The sequence below is a fragment of the Puma concolor genome, chromosome B2 (assembly GCF_028749965.1).
Source record: "Puma concolor isolate L17-30 chromosome B2, mPumCon1.1.hap2, whole genome shotgun sequence".
NCBI lineage: Eukaryota > Metazoa > Chordata > Mammalia > Carnivora > Felidae > Puma > Puma concolor.
In genome coordinates this window covers 72696743-72713610 of record NC_141671.1, presented here as the reverse complement: position 1 = coordinate 72713610, position 16868 = coordinate 72696743, and the positions used below count along the sequence as shown (strand labels likewise).

The 16868-nt window shown below is 39.3% G+C and overlaps 1 pseudogene; it reads right to left on the bottom strand.

The window, feature by feature from the left end:
* Positions 1 to 3754: 3754 nt before the first annotated feature.
* Positions 3755 to 4220, bottom strand: LOC112862732 (non-histone chromosomal protein HMG-14 pseudogene; annotated as a pseudogene).
* Positions 4221 to 16868: the final 12648 nt, after the last annotated feature.

The window sequence follows — 16868 nt, the reverse complement described above, 5'->3', positions numbered from 1 at the left end:
AGCGTCCGACTTCAGCCAGGTCACGATCTCGCGCTCCGTGAGTTCGAGCCCCGCGTCAGGCTCCGGGCTGATGGCTCAGAGCCTGGAGCCTGTTTCCGATTCTGTGTCTCCCTCTCTCTCTGCCCCTCCCCCGTTCATGCTCTGTCTCTCTCTGTCCCAAAAATAAATAAACGTTGAAAAAAAAATTAAAAAAAAAAAAAAGAATTAGTAATTACTAAAGAATTAGTGAAGATGGCAGAGTGGGAGGATCCTGAGCCTACCTTGTCCAACAGACACATGGAGAGAACAGTTACAACTATAAAAAGAACTTTTAGAATGACCCGAAGACTGGCAGAATGGACTTTCCACAGCTAATCACAGAGAGAAGGCTACATCGAAAGGGGAAGAAAGGGCAGAGATACAGTTGGGAACCAAATCCCCAGCATGATTAGCCACAAATGGGAGAAATATTACAAGCATAAAAAAGTGAGAGGGTCACATCCCACGGTGGGCATCCCTGGCACTGAGGATCTGCACTGGGAAGATTAGTCCACATAATGTCTGGCTTTGAAAACCAACAGGATTTAACTCTTAGAGCTTTAAAGTCAGATGCTTAACTCTGGGAGAGCTAGAGAGTTCTAGGAAATGGAGTCTCTACCCTTAAAGATCCAGCATACTAATAACTCACTGGAGACCCATTAGAGAAGCAATAGTTGGAAAAGCACCTGGGGTGTACATGGAAGATTTACTGACTAACCCTAGAATTCCCCAGAGCACAGGGATTGGCAGGAGATTTCTCCTGGAACAAAAATGCTTGCAGGTGCCACTTCTCTTCCCCTCCTCCAGCCTAGATAGCCAGTAGCTTGTGAGAGGGAATGTTAACACTATCCATTTATTTTGCTCTAACACGCCTGCCCCATCCAAGCAGGCTGCCTCAGCAGGCATGCTTCCAAGGCAAGTCCTGCCCCACGACACCTGGTAGGCAGACCCAGTCATTCCAAAGTGACTCCTGCCCTGAGGAAGGGAGGAGATAAGGCCACACACCATTGCACCCACATTTCCTGCAGCGGAGCCCCTTAGCTGGCTGCACAAGGAGCCTGCCCCGCCCTTTGATGCACCTGCAACTATGGCAGAGGGGTAACTGCAATTAGCTAGGGTGACAGCCAGCCCACCCACAACTGAGCCTATGGACACTATAGACAGACCTCTCAACAGTGCAGGGAGCAAACCCTGCTTGTACACTCATAGCAGGCCAAGTGGGTGATTGCAACCAGCTGGGCTGAAGGCAATCATGGCTCAGCCACAACAGGAGGGCAAGCAGTCCCCACAGGGAAAACCCCTAGAGCGGCTGGTTCTGGTGACCAGGTGGGGGGCGGGGAGGGGGATTATACACAGCACCTCTTTTAACAATGCCATTACTTTCAAGACCAGAAGATGTAGCTGACATACCTAATACATAGGAATAAATGCAGAGCATTAGACAAAATGAGGAGAAGGAGGAATATGTCCCAAGTGAAAGAACAAGACAAAACCACAGAAAAATAGCTAAATGAAACATAGATAAGCAATATGCCTGATAAAGAGTTCAAAGTAATGGTCATAAAGGTATTCACTGGACTTGAGAAAAGAGTGGACAAACTCCATGAAAACTTCAACAAAAAGATAGAAAACATAAAAACCAGAGTGGAGAATTCAATAACTGAAGTACAAACTACTCTAGAGGAAATCAGCAGTAGATAAAATTGCAGAAGAATCAGTAACTAGAAGACAGAAAGTAACAAAGTTGAATAGTAAAAAAAAAAAAAAAGAATTTAAAAAGATGAGAATAAGCTAAGGGAACTCTGACATCACCAAGCATAATAACATTCATATTATAGGAGATTCTAGTAGAAAAGAAGAAGGCAGAAAACTTTGAAGACATCATAGCTGAAAACTTCCCTAATCTGGAGAAAGACATAGACATCCAGATCCAGGAAGCACAAAGAACTCCTAACAAGATGAACCTAAGAGGTCCACATCAAGACACACAATAATTAAAATGGCAAAAAGTAATGATAGAGAATTTTAAAAACATCAAGGGAAAATAACACAGTTACATATGAGGGAAACATATAGATATCAGCTGATTTTTCATCACAAACTTTGCAGGTCCGAAGGGAGTGACATGATACAACCAAAGTGATGAATGGGAAAGACCTAAACCAGTAATATTTTACCCAGCAAGGTTGTCATCCAGTAAGGTTTCCATTCAAAAGGAGATAAAAAGAGTTTCCCAGACAAACAAAAGTTAAAGGAATTCATTATCACTAAACCAGCCCTACAAGAAATGTTAAAGGGAATTCTTTAACTGGAAAGAAAAGCCAGTCAGTCACCCTATGTCTTTTGACTGGACCCGTTAGTCTATTTACATTTAGAGTAATTATTGACAGATATTTACTAATTAGTATTTTTGTTTGTTTTCTGGTTGCTTTTATAATTCTTCTATGTTCCTTCTTCTTAAAGGGCCATCAACTTAATACAGACTACTATATACTTAGGATGTTTTAAATGAACCCTATAGTAACCACAAACCAAAACCTATAATAGATACACGAAAATAAAGCCAAAAATAGCAGTAAAGAAAGTCACTCACACGGAAAGAGTAAAAGAAGAAAAGAACAGAGAAATGAGTGGATAAAAAAGACCCATCTATATGCTGCCTACTAGAGACTGACTTCAGACCTAAAGACACATACAGACCGAAAGTGATGGTAAAACATATACCATGCCAATTGACATGAAAAAAAAAAAAAAAAATTAAATCCAGGCTGGCATTACTTATACTGGGCAAAATAGACTTTACTTTTTTTCTTTCGTAATTGAGTTTTTATTGGTTGTTCTGAGGATCAATATAGATATTTCAATTTGTACACAATTCTTAACCTATATACCAAAAATCTAAAAAATCATGTAATTGTGATTCTTTTCTAAAAGTTATTCCAGTGAACTTCTAGTTTAAAATTTGGATACAAATTTTTCTTAACAGTGTATCAAGTACCAATACCTTCAAATGTTGATATGCTGTAACATTGTTAAATCCTATTAAGTCACAGTTTAATACCATATACCGTACATACTCAAATTTTCAATCTTGCACAGCACATTCACAAATTTACTAGGAAAACTTGACTACTATTACCAAGATGTTACAGAATGCACAAAATTCTGACGTGAAGAGCCAAGATCAAGGAATAGTTTTCTTTAGGCAACAATTCTACCAAAAATAACATGGGAATAAAAGTAATTTAAAATGTTCAAGACATATTAAATGCATGACTGACTCCAAATCACCATTTGCTTGGTATTATATGATATAAAATCTACCTCATCTATGGAATGTTTATCTGACACCCAAGATAGTCAAAGCCTCCCATATTCAATACCCCACTATTTTCTGGTTGTACCTAAAAATAAACAAGCAAATGATTTCACCTCTTAATAAAAGCTTTTACACTTAAAAAATGGGATGAGGTGGGATTCTCTCCTTCTTAAAAATGTTTCTAGAGCGGGGCGCCTGGGTGGCGCAGTCGGTTAAGCGTCCGACTTCAGCCAGGTCACGATCTCGCGGTCCGTGAGTTCGAGCCCCGCGTCAGGCTCTGGGCTGATGGCTCAGAGCCTGGAGCCTGTTTCCGATTCTGTGTCTCCCTCTCTCTCTGCCCCTCCCCCGTTCATGCTCTGTCTCTCTCTGTCCCAAAAATAAATAAAGGTTGAAAAAAAAAATTAAAAAAAAAAAAATGTTTCTAGAGCTACTAAAAAACTTGCATTTACAAAATAGTTGATAAAAATATTCCTGTGGATTGTACAAGAAGGAAGACAGTGACCACTGATAAGACATGTTATTTGATATTAATCAGACATGGCTTCTTTCTTTCCTGCTTCACCAGAGGTTGGACTCTCCTCATTTTTAGTTTCTGCATTTTCTGCAGGTAAGTCTTCTTTTGTTTCCTGGTTAGCCACTCCAGCCTATTTTCCTCCAGCGTATTTGCTCCCCTTTTCCCTTTTGTTTGCACTTTTTTGTTTGAGAAGTTATCCTTTCCTGTTACCTTTTTTGGCTTCATTTCCACTCTTGCAGGAGCAGATTTAACTAACAACCTTGCTGACCTCCCCTTAGGCTCCTCCTTCACCACTTCCTTGCCAGAACTGACCTTACTTTTGGGCTTCATGGAAGTGGGGCACGTTTGTACCAGGTGCCTACGTGCCATGGTGAAACAAGAGCCTTCATGAAGCCGGGCTGCTTCACTGTTGCCACTACTGCTGCTGCCCAAGCTCCAAAACAGACTTTAAAACAAAGACTGTAGCAAGAGGCAAAGAAGGGCACCACACAATGATAAAGGGATCAATCCAACAAGAGAATATAACAATTGTAAATATCTATGAACCCAACATAGGCACACTTTAATACATAAAACAAATATTAACAGACATAAGGGAGAAAGCGACAGTAATACGATAATAGTATGGGACATTAACACACTACTTACATCAATGGATAGATCATCCAGACAGAAAATCAATAAGGAAACCGTTATTTGAACCACATATTAGACCAGAAGGGCATAACAGATATATACAGAATATTCCATCCCAAAATATCAGTATACACATTTTTTTTTTCAAGTACACATGGAGCATTTTTCAGGATAAATCACATGTTAGGCCACAAAACAAGTCTCAATAAATTCAAGAAAACTAAAATCTTATCAAGCATCTTTTCTGACAACAGTATAAACCTAGAAATCAATCACAAGAAAAAAAAACATGAAAAAATGCACACACACGAAGGCCAAACAAACACTACTAAACAACCAATGAGTCAAGAAATCAAGAGAAAAATTTTAAAAATACATGGAAATAAATGAAAATGAAAACATAATGGTCCAAAATCTTTGGGAGGCAACCAAAGCATCCCTTCTAAGAAGGGAAGTTTATAGCAATGCAGATCTTCCTCAAGAAATATCTCAAACAACCTAAGCTTATACCTAAAGGAGCTAGAAAAAAGACGGACAAAGCCCAAAGCCAGTAGAAGGAAATAAGATGAGTGAAGAAATAAATAAAATAGAGACTAAAAAAAACAATGGAAAAGATCAATAAAATTAAAAGCTGGTTCTTTGAAAAGATAAACAAAATTGATAAATCTTTAGCCAGACCCATCAAGAAAAAGAGGACTCAAAATCAGAAACGAAGGAGGAGAAATAACAACTAATATCACAGAAATATAAAGAATTATAGGAGAATATTATGAAAAATTATATGCCAACTAATTGGAAAGCTAGGAGAAATTAATAAATTCCTAGAAACATACAACCTTCCAAAACCGAATAAGAAATGGAAAATTTGAACAGACCAATTACTAGTAGTGACACTGAATTCATAATAAAAAAAAACCCCAACAACCAAAAGTCCAGAATCAGAAGGAATCACAGGTGAATTCTACCAAACTTTTTTATTAAGTTTATTTATTTATCTTGAGAGAGAGAGGGCATGTGAGCAGGGGAGGGGGCGAGGCAAAGACAGAGTGTGTGAGCAGGGGAGGGTGGGGGGGAAGAGAGAGAGAGAGAGAGAGAGAGAGAGAGAATCCCAAGCAGGCTCTGTGCTAACATTACAGAGCCCAACACAGTTCTCACACATGAACTGTGAGATCATGATCTGAACCTAAATCAAGAGTCCGATGCTTAACTGACAGCCACCCAGGCGCCCCTCTACCAAACCTTTAAATAGGAGTTAATGTCTATTCTTCTCAAGCTATTCTAAAACATCAAGGAAAAAGGAAAACTTTTAAATTCACTACAAGGTCAGCATTACTTTGATACAAAAACCAGAAAAAGGCACTACCAAAAAAGAAAACTACAGGCCAGTATCCCTGAGGAATATAGATGTAAAGACACTCTATAAAGTATTAGCAAACCAAATTCAACAATACATTAAAATAATCATTCAACACAATCAAGTGGGATTTATTCTGGTATACAAGGGTGGTTCAATATTTGCAATCAACCAAGGCAATAAATCACATTAACAAGAGGAAGAATAAAAACCATAAGATCACCCCAACAGATGCTGAAAAGGCATTTGACAAAATACAACATCTGTTCATGATACAAATTCTCAACAAAATGGTTTAGAGGGAACATAACTCAACAAAATAAAGGTCACATATGAAAAACCCACACCTAATATCCTCAGTGGTGAAAAACAGAAAACTTTTCCTTTAAGATCAGAAAAAAAAGACAAAGATGTCCACTCTCATCACTTTTAGTCAACATAGTATTGAAGTCCTACCCATAGCAATCAGGGAGGAAAAAGAAATAAAAGGCATTTGAATTGGTAAGGAAGAAGGAAAACTGTCACTATTTGCTGATGACATATTATATTTAGAAAACCCTAAAGACTCAACCAAAAAACCATTATAAGTGATAAATGAGTTCAGTAAAGTGACAGAGTAAAAAATTAATATACACCAATATTTGCATTTCTATCACCAATAATGAAGTAGTAGAGAGATAAATTAAGAAAATAATCCCATTTATAATTACACTGAAAAGCATAAAATACCTAGGAATAAATTTAACCAAAGAGATGAAAGACCTATACTCTGAAAATTATAAGACCCTGATAAAAGAAACTGAAAATGACACAAATGGAAAGATATTCTGTGCTTACAGATTGGAAATATTAATACCGTTAAAATGTCCATACTACCCAAAGCAATCTACAGATTCAATGCATTCCCTACCAAAATACCAACATTTTCCACAGAACTAGAATAGTCCTAAGGGTTATATGGAACCACAAAGCACCCCAAAGAGCCAAAGCAAACTTGAAAAAGAACAAAGCTGGAGGTATCACAGTCCCAGATTTCAAACTATACTACAAAGCTATAGTAATCAAAACAGTATGATACTGGCACAAAATAGACACATAGATCAACAGAATAGAGAGTCCAGAAATAAATCCATGTTTACATGATCAATTAATCTCTAACAGAGGAGTCAAGAATATACAATGGGGAAAAGACAGTCTCTTCAATAAATAATGCTGGGAAAACTGGACAGCTACATACAAAAGAATGAAACTGGACCACTTTATTACACCATACACAAAAGTAAATTAAAAATGCATTAAAGACCTAAATGTGAGACCTGAAACCATAAAACTCCTAAAACATAGTCAGTAGTCTCTTGAACAAGCCTTAGCAGCATATTGATGGATATATCTCTTTAGACAAGGGAAACGAAAGCAAAAATAAACTATTGGGACTACACTAAAATACAAAACTTTTGCACAGCAAAGGAAACCATTACAAGAGGCAACCTAGTGAGTGGCAGAAGATATTTGCAAATGGTATATACAATTAGGGTTTAATATTCAAAATATATAAAGAATTATACAACTCAACACTAATCATAATCATCATCATCTGACTAAAAATGGACAGTGGACCTGAATAGATCTTTTGTTCAAAGACTACATACTGATGGCCAACAGACACATGAGAAGATGTTCAACATCACTTATCCGTCAGGAAAATGCAAGTCAAAACCACAATGAGATATAACCTGACACCAGTTAGAATGGCTAGATTCAAAAAGACAAAAAAATTCAAAAAGACAACCTCAAATGTTGGTGAGGAAGTGGAGAAAAGTGAACATTTGTGCACTGTTGGTGGGAATGCAAACTAGTGCAGCCACGGTGGAAAATATATAGAGATTCCTCAAAAAATTAAATATGGAAATACCACATGATCTAATAATTCCACTACTGGCTATTTCCCCAAGGAACCCAAAAACACTAAATCAAAAAGGCATGCTCCCCTATGTTTATTGTAGCACTATTTACAATAGCCAAAATATGGAAACCCAAGTGTCCATGGGATAAATGGAGAAAGAGGATGTGTCTGCAATGGATGTATACAATGGAATATTACTCAGCCATAAGAAAGAATGATCCTACCAATTTGATAAGGATGGACTTAGATGGTATAATACTAAGAGAGAAAAGTCAGACAGAAAGACAAATACATGATTTCACTTATATGAAGAAGGACAAAACAAATGAAGACACAAACCAAAAATAGACTTCTAAATATAGAGAACTGGTGGTTGCCAGAGGGGAGGTGGATGGAGGGATGGGCAAAATAAATAAAGGGAACTATGAAGTACAAACTTGCAGTTATAAAATAAATAAGTCACGTAGATGAAGAGTACAGCATGTGGAACATAGTCAATAACATTGTAATAACATTGTATGGTGACAGACGGTGATTATACTTACAGAGAACGCTGAGGGGGAAGAAAAGAGTAATTCATTCTGGTGCTGGAATTAGGACTTCCCAGTAGGCTGGGTTCTAACTAAGAGGGCATTTTGAATTCAGAACCTAATCCTGATACAAAATGTTTCTCCACTGAATATCTTTTAGTTGTATTCTCCCAAGAAACTTGGATTAACAAGTATTTATTAACAGTGTTCCCCCACCCCCACCCCAGTAATAGCCTTGTCTATTCTTTGGAGAACTGTGCCACCCTGACTCCAATCCGGGTAGAGAGAGGGCTTATCAGGTCAGGGTCTCCTTCGTCCCTGACCACGAGAAAAGTCATGTGACTCAGGATGACCTATTAACCTGGTCATAGTGATTGGCTCGGAGATACATACATGAGACCCAAACAAGGCCCTTCAGTGTCGTCCCCCAGAATTCTTCTGCTAGAATTAACAGGATGGCCTAATGACAATAATGGACAACAGCTCTTGAGTCTATGTGTCAGGTCCTAATGTTAAGAGTTTGACATTAATATACATTACAACTTTATCTAAAACAGCAGCCCTATCACTCCATCTCCTCATTCTCTAACCATGCTTTATGTTTCTTCATAGCATTACATGCTATGAATTACATATATTTTTTTAATTTCCTGACACCTTGTATTGAAAAAAACAGTCTTTCCCTCCTACATGTCTCCTTTAGTTTTACGCAGAACACTTCACTTCTGACAATTCTGATCACATGTGTAGGGGTTTTTCCCCACCAAGCAGTTCTTTGTGGCACCAGCTAGGGATGCTATATTTTAACTCAATGCTGACACGGTCTACTTGGAGTAAGCATCAGATCCCATAAGTTAAGTGCTCAGTGCCACAAGACCATCCCCACTTCAGATGCCAATGGCAACTAGTAGGTCCCCAAGTTACCCACAACTTCTGGTTGACTTGGCTGCAAACTGGAGGTGCCCATCTCCTCCCCTTGGATTTGATTATTTGCTACAGCAGCTCACAGAACCCAGGGAAACACTTACATTTATCAATGTATTATAAAAGAATATGATGAAGGATGCAGAGGAACATCCAGATGGAAGAGATGCATAGGGCAAGGTATGTGGGAAGAGTAACACCACTTTCCCAGCACTTCCACCCGTTCACCTACCTGAAAGCTCTACAAACATCCTTTTGGGTTTTTATGGCTTCATTACATTGGCATGATTGATTAAATCTTTTGCCATTGGAGGTTGAAGCCAAACTCCAGTCCCCCTCCCAGGTCCCCAGAGGTCAGAGGAGGATAGAAAGGAGACTAAAATTACTAATCTCCTAATCATGTGGTTGGCTCCAAAGGCAACCAGCCCCCATCCTTAGGTGCCTTCCAAAAGTTACCTTATTAAGATACCAAAACGTACCTTTGTCATGCTAATAACTTAGGCCACTGGGGGCGGGGGAAGGGGTTAAGGGCTCTGTGCCAGAAACAGATGAAGACCCAATATATATTTATTATTAACCATAACATCACACTACCAAACTAAACTTTCAGCTGTGAGGATAGAACTCTGTCAGTAGCCTGTACCTAGATTGCTGGAAGGCCATGAGTTTTCAGCTAAAATTTGAATGAATGATAGTGCTGTCTAATTTCATCACAAGATCCTTATGGGAAAAAGGTTGACTGATTTGAAAGAAATTTCATTTGGCTGCCTCCATTTTGGCCTCGAACTTTCTGGTTGGGTTCTTCTTTCCAGTTTTCCTCTTGGCTCTGGGGGAAGATCCCTAGAACAAACCGTCCCCTGATGGGAACTGAAACTACGCCCTCATGCAATAAGGACTGCAAGACAATGATCGATTTGACCTTCATGGATCACCTGCAAGTACCCCACCCACCTTTGCCCCATGTTTTCCTTATATAAACCTGGAAGTATTTTCAGCATTTTGGAGACAGTCTTTGAGATGTGAGTCTGCTGTCTTCCTGGTGTTGGCCTCACTAAAATAAATTTCTTGTTTCATCACCACTCCTCTCTCTGCCTTTGGATTTTATCAGTGATGAGTGGCCAAACCTGGTCTGTGTGGGATCCCCAGAGCCAGGTGCTCTTGCACCCGGCTACAGGTTAAGTCAGTTGCACAAGACAACAAGCAAGGAACAGCAAAACGTGCAGCAAGTAATAGAATAGGGATGTGAATCCAGCTGTATGTGACTCACTTTGAGCCACCAAGTTATACCAGTTATACAGAAGGAGGCGCTGCCCTGAAACATTTATCAGTAAACAACAGGAGACAAAGAAGAGGGAGGACTTTGCCCAATTCACATCTCCGTCAGGGTTTGGCCTGTCTCCGGTATCTGCTAAAGCTAAAGCGTTTGAAGTTAAATCTGTTAAATCTACCACTCCTCACTCAAATGACCTCGAGTCCACCGAATTTCTCACAATCTCTGTTTCTTCATTTGCTGTGTCCTAAGTGTTACAAGATTTAAATGAAATAATGGCAAAGAATTAATGGCAAAGAATTTAGAACAATTGCTGACTCCTGGTGAATTTGAAATAAACAGTAGTAGTGATCCCGAGGAGAGAAATTAGTCATAGCACAAGGAAACAGCTAGACTCCCCTCTGCCTCCAGACTGCTTTAGGCTGGCTTTGAGCCAGGGTTGTTGGTCAGCCATTTGCTGATACCGGGAGCCAGGATGCAACAGGAAGTCACTCAAATAAGAGGGCTGAAAGCTATTGGAAGAAGGGAGGAGGTGAAGGGACAAAAGCAGGGAAGGAATGTGTTTTGTTTTGCAGAACCAGCAGTTCCCACCTAGAAGACATCCAGCTAAGAGTTTCACCTGACAGCCCCTTAGGTGAACCAGTTTGAGCTGGTTTGAAGCTGAGGACCCTGCTGAAGCCCCATCCCGCACCCCTCCCCCCTTGCCCCAGTTACCTTTTTAGCTCCTTTCCTTTCCTTTCCTTTCTTTTTTTTTTGAAAGGGATTCTCTCTTTTAACCATTGTTTTAGAGATGCACATTTAATGTGGCATTAAATTTAAACATCTCTATGAGAAATTTAATAATCGCATGTATTTTTTCCTTTGAATATATTTTTTTAATGCATTTATCATAGGTTCTTTATAGTCTTTGTCTGCTGAAGTCTACATCTGGGTCATCTAGGAGTTAGTTTCCACATTTAGCTCATTTTCATGCTCAGATCTTCTCCTATGGGTGGAGTTTCCCATCATTTTTTGAACATACAGTGTATGCACTAGCACGTTGACATACCAGGCAAATGCAGTTGTGCAGAAGTGCTCAATAGAAAATGTACAAGTCCCTTCATGTATACGCCAGCTCCCTTCCCCTGCCCCCCTAATACAATGAGTAACAGCTTCCTGTACTAACCCCACAGGAAGACAGTGCTTTGAGAGCTATCTGCCCATCTCCTTACTTATAACAATAAAAGTTCTTTGCTTTCAACACTTCCTTGTGTTCAACTAAATACGCCCCAAGTGGTGAACCCCTTGAGTTCAGTTACAACACCACGGTGCACTTCTATTCTATTTCAAAATACTTCTTGTTCCTTGCCAATGTTCCTAGATGTACAGTGAGATCTCAAATGTCAATGCCTGAAACGGCTTTGCTAGCCATGAAGAATTCAATCACAACTGCCCAGAGGAAGGATGCACAGCTTTGTGGTGGATTATTGGGCCTGTGCACCTTCCTTTTTGTGGGAGCACAACCCCTCAAACATAAGAGGGTTTAAAACATATTTTCCAAATTGTCTGGCAATACATTTGAAGCTTGAGATATGCTGAAATAATTTTCTAGGCCCAAGATGAAGGCCTAAGACGCCCTGTATCCAGTCAGCCAATCTGCAAACGCCTAGCCACCTCTGGACCTTCTCACCCCAAACAAGGTTGACTGTGTGGCCTCAGCCAACCTGATAGTTACTATTTTTCTCTTCTTTGTTCTTTATTCTTTATCCTATAAAAGCCCCTGGTCCTTCTGCCCCCATTTTGCAGTTCTCTGAAAGGAGACGGTCTACTTCATGAAGTGTTAAATAAAGTTTCTTTGTTTTACCTAAATTGTATTATTTTTTGTGTTAACATATCTGGGGTTATTTGCCCAGGGCTATCATTATGAGCTGAGAGAAGCATAGATCTCTGACAATTAGTTGGGTAGGTGTTTATTTCTGTCTTTATATATTTTTGTCAATACAGATGACCATTGGCATGGCTATTTTCTCTAGTTATGTATCTGCTCTAATATTTTTAAATGTTTATTTTTGAGCGAGAGAGACGGAGTGTGAGCAGGGGAGGGGGCAGAGAGAGAAGGAAATACAGAATCCCAAGCAGAATCCAGGCTCTGAGCTGTCAGCACAGAGACCCATGCGGGGCTTGAACCCATGCACCGTGAGATCATGACCTGAGCTGAAGTCGGACACTCAACTGGCTGAGCCACCCAGGAGCCACTGCTCTAATTTTTAACCAAAGACTTCTTAATTTTAAGAAATATTACCTAATACTATCCTTCCCCCAAAGCCAATTGCCCATTGACAGAGGAGATATATTACGAAAAACAGTTATAGTGACTTAGCTAATGAATTGGAGTTGTATGAATCACATTAACATCTAGCACATACGTTTGGAAGCTGGTAGCACATTTATGTGTGTAACATCTAAACTATTCCGTGAACAGCCATCTAGGAAGCTGAGAAGCCCTTGCAGTAACATCCTGGAACCTCAGAGACTGACATCCTGTAGCTTGGGAACCAATGCCTGAAGATATTTAGCTGAGAATTTGGAAAAGAAAGTATCACAAAGTTCATTTGAACTTCATCTCTCTGAGCGGTCTATAATTCTACTGACGACTTGCTCAACTACAAAAACCATTTTTTTTTAGGTTTACTGTAAATAGAATTTTATTTTGAAACAGGAAAAACATGGATTTCTAGTTGCTTTGGAATCTGATTTTTAACTACGGTACAACGATCTAAGTCTTGGCAGGATGCTGGACATAATTTGACACCACGAAGGCATAAATCCAGGGAACAATGTGTATAATGCTTGAATTATGTTCAAACTGATTGGGGGGATAGCTAGGGGGATTTCTTTATTAAAACTATTGAGCAGAAAAGTGCCCTTAACCATAACAAAAAAGGCAATTCACAATTACTGTTCTAGTTTTTGTCCACTTTCCATTCTTATTTTAGTGCACAGTTTGTAGCAAAACCTGCTTTTGCATCTCCTGAATTTTTTATATTTTTACAGAAAAGAAATGCCACCGTATAACAAATTGCTCTAAATTTAAATGAATTAGTCTCATTTCTGGCCTCCCTGTATCCGCTAGTATTAAAGGGAGTTTCAGATTTATATAGAATGAAGAGCAAATTCTCTTCTATTGTTAAATAATCAGGCAGTTGACATTGTCACTATTTTAAACATTCTAGGGGTAAAATTTAACTGTATGTTACATTATAAAAGTAAAAATTTGCCTTTTTAAGGCAAATAAGTATTTTAAAAGTGGAATCAGGGGTGCCTGGTTGGGTCAGTTGGTTAAGCGTCCAACTTCAGCTCAGGTCATGATCTCATAGTCCGGTTCCTGGGTTTGAGCTCCGTGTCGGGCTCTGTGCTGACAGCTCAGACAGAGCCTGGAGACTGCTTCGATTTCTGTGTCTCCCTCTCTCACTGCTTCTCTCTCTCTTTCTCTCCTCCCTCCTCTCTCTCTCTCTCTCTCTCTCTCTCAAAAATAAATAAACATTCAGAAAAAAGTGGAATCAAATAAAATTTATATATTTTAATCACTTCAGATAATTTAGCTGCTGGGCTATCTAAAGATGAATTTCTTAATATAAGCAATATAGCTATTTAAAATAAAACCATGAATTTGGAACTTATCAACCTAAGGATCCTAAAATATAGGCACACACAAAAATGATCATTTTTCATGGGTTTGGATGAAAATGTTATTTTTTTTCTTAGTATTTTATTTTTTACTTATAGACTCTTGTTTTAAGTTAAAATGAAAAGTTAAGGTGTACAGAAAAAATTTCACAAATAAGCAAGTAAATCAATGTGTGAAAACACTTCATAAATTCATAAACACTTCGTAAATTGTGAATACTAGACCCGGGGCACCTGGGTGGCTCAATCGGTTAAGCATCCGATTCTTTGTTTTGGCTCAGGTCATGATCTCACAGTTTTGTGAGTGTGAGCCCCACGTCAGGCTCTGCATTGGCAGCACAGAGCCTGCTTGGAATCCTTTCTCTCTCCCTCTCTCTGCCCCTTCCCCACTCAAGCTGTTTCTGTCTCTTTCAAAATAAATAAACAAACTTAAAAAAAAAGCTTAAAAAAATGGGGCACCTGGGTGGCTCAGTTGGTTAAGCAACTGACTTCAGCTCAGGTTATGATCTCACAGTTCGTGGGTTTGAGTCCTGTGTTGGGCTCTCTGCTGACAGCTCAAAGCCTGGAACCCGATTCAAATTCTGAGTGTCTCTCTCTCGCTCTCTGCCCCTCCCCCGCGCGAGTGTGCGCACACGTGCATGCTCTGTCTCTCAAAAATGAATATTTTTTAAAAAACTAAAAGAAGAATACTAGACCCACACCCATCAATAGTTTAGTTGAAAACCTATTTCACAAAGAGTTGTTGTCATTTACTTATTTCTTCATTTACCTGTCCAACAGGTTATTTGTTGAGTGATAGGGATTCTGCAGTGTGTTTAGGATTAAAATCTGCCCTGTACAGGCTGTAACCTTGCAGATGGATTTTGGCCCATCATAACTTTCCCCATAGCAATAAAATGTGTGTAATTATCCTAGAAGAATACGAAAGAACTATATTCTTTAGATTGAGTCACAATTTTTAAGGAAGAGCCAAAGAACCTGATTTATTCTTTTTCTTGCAATGAGTGATTGCTTGATCCAAGTGGGCACTATTTCACAGGTTATTCCGCCTGAGAAGAAATTTACCAAGGATTCAATGACAATTTGTGTGGACAATGTGGTCTGTGACCAAGTTCAGAATGCCACCATGGCAAACATCACCAATGCTGATGCAAAACCCCTATTTTGGCACCAAGAAACTTTCTTGGGTCTTCTCTGACACAGAAGAAATTGCAAAAAACATGCCATGTGCTCTGATGACACCGATGCCTGGGGGACAGAAACAGGCCGTGAGGAAATTAGGAATGCAAAGTCCTCTGTGCAATTCCCAAGAGCTACAGGTTTAGAAACACAAATGTCTCACAAAGTCCAAGACAAGGCTGGTGCAGCTCAGAAGGAAATGGCTGCATCTTGGGCTCTGAACAAAGCCTCAGTGGTCAGTACCTGATTCCCTAGCACTTTTGTATGAGAAACAGCTAGGCACCAACCACCAAAGATGCTGAAAAGAATTCTATGATTGTCTTTCTCTATTCACAGATTTGTGGTGAGGCATTAAATTAGTTTTCTATGACTGTTGTTTCAAATTACCATAAGCTTAGTGGCTTAACACAACACAAATTTGTTCTCTTATAGTTCTAGAAGTCAGAAGTCACAAAATGGGTCTTATGGGCTAAAATCAAGGTATTGGCATGGCCACATTCTATCTAGAAACTTTAGAGGAGAATCCATTTCCTTGCCTTTTCCAGCTCCTAGAACCTGCTTGCACTCCTGGGCTTGTGACCCTCTTCCTATCTTCCAAGCCAGGAATTGCATCACCCAGACCTCTGCTTCCACTGTCACGTATCTTTGTCTGACTCTCCTGCCTCCCTCTATTCCTTTTAAGGGCCTTCATGTTTACACTACACCCACCCTGATATTCCAGGATATTCTCCATAAAAAAATCCTTAACTTTATTACACCTGCCAAGTCCCTTCTGCTGTGTTAGGTATATACTAACAGGTTCTGGGGATTCAGATCTTTGGGGAGCCATTATTCTGTCTACCACACACATCATGGAACAAAATATTGAACTGGAAAGGCCAAAGAAATTAACTTTCAACAATGAAGGAAGAATAGGGAAGGGTGACTGGAATCTCCCCCTTCCCTCCTCTTTGCCCCACATTGACTTTGGCATGCCTAGAACACATAGCAGTTGAAAAGAATTGTTAGCCTGGAAATACCAAGAGACATACAGCTTGGTAATTTATGTAAGAAAATCTCTTCGTTCAATAATATTCAATTGTTCCTTTTTTTTAATCATTCAGAAGAAGGTTAAATTCTTCCTCTCTGTGGCTTCTACAGTGTCATTATGCACCGTGCAAGCTAGGGCAAAGTCCAATGTGTAGGTTAGAACTTTCTCTCATTCTTCTGCTCACTCTTGCAGAAACTCTATTTGAAGAAAATTCCCCAATACCTGTTTGGTTTCTGAACCCAAACTCTATTGCAAAATCATCCTCACCTCAGAATACACATTTCCTTGCCTGTGTCTGCCAGCACAGATGACGAAGATTCCCAACCCTTCTACCACTTTAAATCTACCACTTTAGAAATGAGAAACAGCGCTGGCTTATTGTAACAGTTTTGAGCCTTCTTTCTTTTTTTTTTTTTTTTTTTTAATTTTTTTTTATTTTTAAAAAAAATTTTTTTTTCAACATTTATTTATTTTTGGGACAGAGAGAGACAGAGCACGAACGGGGGAGGGGCAGAGAGAGAGGGA